Raw genomic sequence first — 7500 nt, forward strand, 5'->3', positions numbered from 1 at the left:
AGTGGGGTCTAAATAAATTTTAGGATGCGTAGATACATGTCTCAGAGGTTAATCTCATTCCTTGATGAAGGTAAAATGGGTGATTTTCAAGACATGGAGGCTTTGCCCTCCTGGGCAGGAATGACAAAAAAAAAAAAAAAAAAACAGGATTTACTCAGTAGGAGGATAATGAACAATTTAAAGACGCGTGGACTAGGTCCTTCTGATCAAGACTGACAAAAAACAAATAGGATTTACTGAATAGGAGGATTATGGGTAATTTTAAGGCATGTAAACTGTATCCTCCGGCTCAGGACTGACAAAAAAAACGACGGGATTTATTCGACGGGAGGACAGCATCCTATTCTGAAGCGCTGCTTTAAAAGCAGAAAGGATTTCGTCCGAGCATTCACGTAATCTCCTTCAAAAAGAGTTCGGGACGGCGCAAGGATCCGAGAGCATCCTGCCCCGACAAAAAGCGAGTAAAGTAAAGGATACAAAGGGACAAAGAGAGAGAGAGAGAGAGAGAGAGAGAGAGAGAGGGAGAGAGAGAGAGAGAGATGGCAACCTGATGCATGTCCACATCAGATCCGTCGTGTTTTTAAAACCTAGTTGTCGACCTCCGGCCGAAAAAGGGGATTTACTTTTGACAGGTGAGCTGGAAGGACCGCCCGTCTGCTTAATGGAATGGGTGGGAGGCAAAGAGACGCCCCAGCCCCCACCCCCAACCCCTGTCATTTTCCGTCTTTCTTGAGAGAGAGAGAGAGAGAGATATATATATATATATATATATATATATATATATATATATATATATATATATATATATATATATATATATATATATAACTGGATTGAAAAAGGTTTTGGAAAGAAGGTGGTCTGATTAATATCCATTAAACGCTGAAATAAATGGTGAGTGGCGCATTGTATGTCAAACGCTGAAATAAAAAGGTGAGTGGCGCAGTGTATATCAAGGGATGGTATCTACTGCTGAAGAGCCTTCTGTATATGAGTGAGAAATCTCTCTCTCTCTCTCTCTCTCTCTCTCTCTCTCTCTCTCTCTCTCTCCCCTTTGAGAGACGAGCTCCTTGTCTTCTTCATTCGATAACAGAGGCCGCTGGGATGGGCAGCAAGGTGTCCCTAAATACCCAGTGCCAAAGAATCTGAAATCTGATTTTCAAAATAGAAGAGCAGGAAGAGCTGGCCTGACGGGTGCGTCAAGGGAAGTGAGAGAAGGAAAGAGAAGTTAAAAGGAGCAATGAAAAGTAAAAACCAACAAAGGCATATTAAAAGCAGCAGGAAAAAGGAGCGCAATTATTAGCAACAGCGACAAAAAGAACCAAAAAGTAGCAGTAAAGAAGGAGTTTGAAAATCAGTCACACAAACAACAGGGAAAGTAGCCAGATAAAAAGCAGTCGTACCATCAACAAGAGAAAGTAGCGTTGTAAAAAGCAGTCTCACAATCAACAAGAGAAAGTAGCCTTACAATAAGAAGTCACAGAATCAACAAGAGAAAGTAGCGTTACAAAAAGCAGTCGCACAATCAACAAGGGAAAGTAGCATTATAAAAAGAAGTTGCACAATCAACTAGAGAAAGCAGCCTTATAAAAAGAAGTCGCCCCATCAAGAAGAGAAAGTATTATTGGAAAAAGCAGTCACAAAATCCCCAAGAGAAAGTAATAATACAAAAGCAGTCACACAATCAAGAAGAAAAAGTAGCCAAGGATAAAATAGTAAGACAATCAACAAGAGAAAGTAACGACAGAAAAAGCAGTTGCACAATTTACAAGAGAAAATAGTTAAAAAAAAGCAGTTGCACAATCAAGGTAACAATGGAAATATCAGTCAGACAATCACAGAGAGAAAGTGGCAATGGAAAAAGCAGTGACACATTCAGTAATAGAAAGCAGCAATGGAAACAGAAGTCGCCCAATAAACAAGAGAAAGCAGCTATTGAAAAAGCAGTTCCTCAATAAACATGGGAAAAGCATTGGAGAATCAGTCGCATAACCAAAAAGAGAAAGCGACGATAGAAAAAGAAGTCTCACAATCAACAAGAGACAGCAGTAATAGAAATATCAGTCTCACAATCGAACGAGAGAAAGCAGTAATTGGAAAAGCAGTCTCACAATCAACAAGAGAAAGCAGTAATTGAAAAAGCAGTCTCACAATCAACAAGAAAAAGCGACAATAGAAAAAGCAGTCTCACAATCAACAAGAGAAAGTGACAATAGAAAAAGCAGTCTCACAATCAACAAGAGAAAGCAGCAACAGAAAAAGCAGTCACACAATCAACAAGAAAAAGCAGTAACAGAAAAAGCAGTCACACAATCAACAAGAGAAAGCAGTAATTGGAAAAGCAGTCTCACAATCAAAGAGAAAAAGCAGAAATAGAAAATTCAGTGGGATAACCCACAAGAAAAACCACCAATAGAAAAATCAGTCTCACAATCGAACGAGAGAAAGCAGCAATAGTAAAAGCAGCAGTCGAATATGTCACGAAAAGTAGGGCTAGGCAACGCAAGAGCGGAGGAGCTCTATGCCGCCAGAGAGTCACCCAAACAATCAATGTTCGTTCTAGCCCCTCCCCATCTTCTCCTCCCCCCCCCTACCTACTTCCACCTCCCCTCCCACTCCCAAAATCTTCGAGGTGGCCCTTGAAGGACCACAAGATACCAGGAGTTGCCAAAAGGCAGGATGCCAAGCGGCCAGGAGAGAGAGAGAGAGAGAGAGAGAGAGAGAGAGAGAGAGAGAGAGAGAGAGAGAGAGATTTGCGCTCTGAGATCCAGAGGGAGGAGGGAATGCAACTCCGGAGTTAAATTCGTCTCTAAATATTGCTTTCAGAGAGAGAGAGAGAGAGAGAGAGAGAGAGAGAGAGAGAGAGAGAGAGAGAGAGAGAGAGAGTCCGTAGGTGATAGCCATTATAAGTAAATTTGCCTAACCTATATATATATATATATATATATATATATATATATATATATATATATATATATATATATATATATATATATATATATATATATATATATATATATATATACCAGCTGACTAACCCGGCACTGCCTGAGAAATCTCTGAATGACAACTAATAAACTCTCTCTCCTCTCCCCCATCCCTGTTGAGATAGTTGCTTCAGTTACATTGCCCAGCATTTTTGACATTTTATATTTAACCACTTCTCAATCCTCATTCCTAGCAGGGCTGAACTTGGACTTAAAGGGCATTGGGAGTGTCACCATTCATCTCAGCGACCTCGAAAACTATGGATTAGACAAATGCCTGTCGTTTTCTGTAATCTTTACATTTCACCCCCTCCACCCCACCTTTGTAACCAGTGATGTCTCACCACCACAGTAGTCTGTCCCAGATGGTTAGTCATATGAATACCAAGTTTGGCCAAAATTGCTCAATGCATTTCAGAGTGTATGTGGAATACACACACACACACATACATTCATCCATTTTTATGTATACAGATATATATATGTTTGTCTCGGTGACAAGTCTAGACTGGTCCTGAGTGAGGGCGGAACCATCGTGAGTGAACAAAGGACTTAGAAAACCTGAGCCAGACATGCAGCACACAATCATGACACCCACTGTGATAAATTCTATAAGTCATGAAACTAAGGCTGGAATGAATGAAAAGACTGTTTAGCGAATGCTCCTTTATGGAAATGAAGTGCAGAGGCTGGCTGCAATGTCTGGAAAAGGTTGAAGCTGTTAAGATGAATGGCTTGATTAGTGTTAATGGCAAAAGAGTGACTGGAAGATTAAGAAACATGGAGATGTGTAGACAGAATGGTTAAACAGGTTAGTGTAAGTGAAAGGCTAGTTCAGCAGAACTCCGAGATGGTTCAGTCATGTGGAATGAATGGGCGACGAAGGAAAGCACACTAAATTGAGGTGAGTGGCGCAGCATCGGATGTGGTGTTGATGGGCATTCTGTTCCGTGTGTAGTGTAATTAATGTGGTGGAAGTTTCTGCTTACGAGGAAAAATGTGTGTTTGAGAGAGAGAGAGAGAGAGAGAGAGAGAGAGAGAGAGAGAGAGAGAGAGAGAGAGAGTCCTCAAAGTTAGAGGAACCAAAAATACAGAGAGAGAGAGAGAGAGAGAGAGAGAGAGTCCTTCTAGTTAGCAGAACCCAAAATAGAGAGAGAGAGAGAGAGAGAGAGAGAGAGAGTCCTCCTTTAGAGGAAAAACTTCCCACAAGAGAGAGAGAGAGAGAGAGAGAGAGAGAGAGAGAGTCCTCCTAGAGAGGAACCCAAAATACAAAGAGAAAGAGAGAGAGAGAGACCCTAGAGAGAGAGACCTATTCCTCTCTCCCACCCAATCCCCCAAGAAAGATATAGGACTCGAGTTAGAGAACCCAAAATACAGAGAGGGTGAGAGAGAGGGTATTCCCTGCCCCCTATTCCCCCCACCCAATTCCCATCCCCTTCCCCCCACCCCTCCTCCCCACTCTGCCCAACCAGCGAGAAAAGAAGAAGAGGACGGGAACTACTTTTCGGAGGAAACTTAAACCGATACCCAAAAGCTGTCGATGGTTCGTCCCTCACTCGGGAGCAGACTGGACTTGTCACCGAGAGGAGATAAGTGGAATCTGACGTATGACACGAGTCCTGTTTCCGTTGCTCTTCTCGCTCTCTCTCTCTCTCTCTCTCTCTCTCTCTCTCTCCTCTCTCTCTCTCTCTCCCCTATTTATATATATATATATATATAGCAAAGATGACAAGTTATTTAGGAGGGATTTTCAAACGTACATAAGTATTGAGAGAGAGAGAGAGAGAGAGAGAGAGAGAGAGAGAGAGAGAGAGAGAGAGAGAGAGAGAGAGAGGTAAAGCCATTGGTCAAAAACCATTGGTCAAAAACCATTGGTATATATATATATATATATATATATATATATATATATATATATATATATATATATATATATATATATATATATTATATTACCACTGGTTTTTAACCCATGCCATTTGTCTATTTCTCTCTCAAACGTCAATTTCATAGGCTAGCAAACGTCTATTTTATGGCTAGCAAACGTCTATTTTATGGCTAGCAAACGTCTATTTCATCGGCTAGCAAACGTTTACTTAATGGCTAGCAAACGTCTATTTTATAGGTAGCAAACTTCTATTTTATAACTAGCAAACGTCTATTTCATCGGATAGCAAACGTTTACTTAATATCTAGCAAACGTCTATTATATAGCTAGCAAACGTCTGCTTTATGGCTAGCAACTATGTACTTCATGACTAGCAAACGTCTATTTTATTTTCAGCCTACGCTTAACAACACCACCTATTCTTCAAGAGCTTATTTTAGGGCAAATTAATAAGGTTCGTCTCTTCATCACATAACACCCTTTGGCTTCCAACAATTAGGGAGGGGGACATTTTGCTCTATTTTATAAACGGGCGTCAAGGGAAATTTATTTCTTGTTTAAATTTTTTTTTTTGTTTTTTTTTTACTTTTTCGAAGGAAATTATTTTCGTTTATATTTTTTCATTTTATTTTCTTTATTTTTTTACTTTTTCGAAGGACTATAATGAGAGACCCTTCTACTGAAAAAAAAATAGTTTTTACTCTTAGCAACATTGTCGAGAATTAATAGACTTCAGAAAATAATTAGGAAGACTTTTTAATCAACTGCAAACTTTCTGTTGTTAATTTCATTATTTTCTTTGCTAATAATAATCTTATCATATAAAATACAGTATGTAAATAATGTATCTTATGCATTTTAATAACGGTGAAATTTTATAATTATTCTTTTTTTTACCGGACACGAAAAATATTAATAACACTAAGATTTTATTATTATTATTATTATTATTATTATTATTAATATTATTATTATTATTATTATTATTATTATTATTACTGTTTATCTGCAAAATTACATAAAATTGTCCTAATTTTCAACCAGACATGTATAATAATAATAATAATAATAATAATAATAATAATAATAATAATAATAATAATAATAATAATAATAATAATAATGATAATAATAATAATAATAATAATAATAATACAAACAAATTATTATAATAATTTAATAATAGTTATTAAAAATGACCGACATTTAATTGATATCACGTGATGTTGAAGAAAACTTTTATATATATATATATATATATATATATATATATATATATATATATATATATATATATATATATATATAATATCTTTTCTTGCTATCTTTATTTTCTATTCTTTAATTTTCTTATAAATAATTTGGATGTGGGAATATTTCTCTCTCTCTCTCTTTCTCTTTCTCTCTCTCTTGAATTCTTTCTCTCTCTCTCTCTCTTCTCTATCTCTTGGATGTTGACTTACATATCTCGGATAAAATGAGCAAACTTCCATGCAGGTCTCTCTCTCTCTCTCTCTCTCTCTCTCTCTCTCTCTCTTTTTCACTCTTCTCTCCCAAACACTAAATTCTCCTTAATCTTGAAATAAAATTTTAAAAATCTCTCTCTCTCTCTCTCTCTCTCTCTCTCTCTCTCTCTCTCTCTCTCACACAAAGCTAGATTTCCTCTCGTGCAGGCCAGTCGCCTGCTTTAGAAAAAGGACTCTCCATCTTAATAATTATATACAAAGAATCTTCAGTCCGGCTCTTTTGAAGATAAGCCTATGAACCCACCGCCTCTTGTATAGGATTACGCATTATTCTCGTAGATTGTTCATCCAGGTAATGTGATTTTGAGGCTCCGTTTATTTAAAAAAAAAAAAAAAAAGGATAAAGCCTTTTGCTGTACTTTTATCCGGACCTTTATCCCAACACGGCAATTTTTCTAATGGAACTGTTCCTGGGAGTTCCTCGCCTGATTACGTTCCCTGAACTGACACCGGGAGTGAAATTGTATGATAAAAGCATTTGACGATTTACGCATGTGTATGTGTATATATATATATATATATATATATATATATATATATATATATATATATATATATATAAATTTGTTTGTGTGTGTTTGATTAGCTAATCAACTACTGAGGTTATAAATCTGAATATGATCCCTTCTCGGATGAAGAACCTCAACAATTCAGAGAAAACACCATTGATGAAATCACAGCAAGGAGTTCCTAATTTACTGGGGGGTAGGGGACGGGGGCGGGGGGGTTTGGGTAATAGGGGGAGTAGGGAGAGCTTTGGAATCCTGAAGGTCTCTGGATCCTCGAGGCTCCAACTTTGCCGTCGAATCCTTCGAAGACATGGAGGAGCTTTGGAATCCTGAAGGTCTCTGGATCCTTGAGGCTCCAACTTTGCCGTCGAATCCTTCGAAGACATGGAGGAGCTTTGGAATCCTGAAGGTCTCTGGATCCTTGAGGCTCCAACTTTGCCGTCGAATCCCTCGAAGACATGGGGGGAGTTTTGGAATCCTGAAGGTCTCTGGATCCTTCAGGTTTCAACTTTGCAATCAGATCCTTCGAGGAGACATGGGGAGCTTTGGAATCCTGAAGGTCTCTGGATCGAATTTGCCGTCGAATCCCT

Source organism: Macrobrachium rosenbergii, chromosome 47, assembly GCF_040412425.1.
Source record: "Macrobrachium rosenbergii isolate ZJJX-2024 chromosome 47, ASM4041242v1, whole genome shotgun sequence".
Classification (NCBI taxonomy): domain Eukaryota; kingdom Metazoa; phylum Arthropoda; class Malacostraca; order Decapoda; family Palaemonidae; genus Macrobrachium; species Macrobrachium rosenbergii.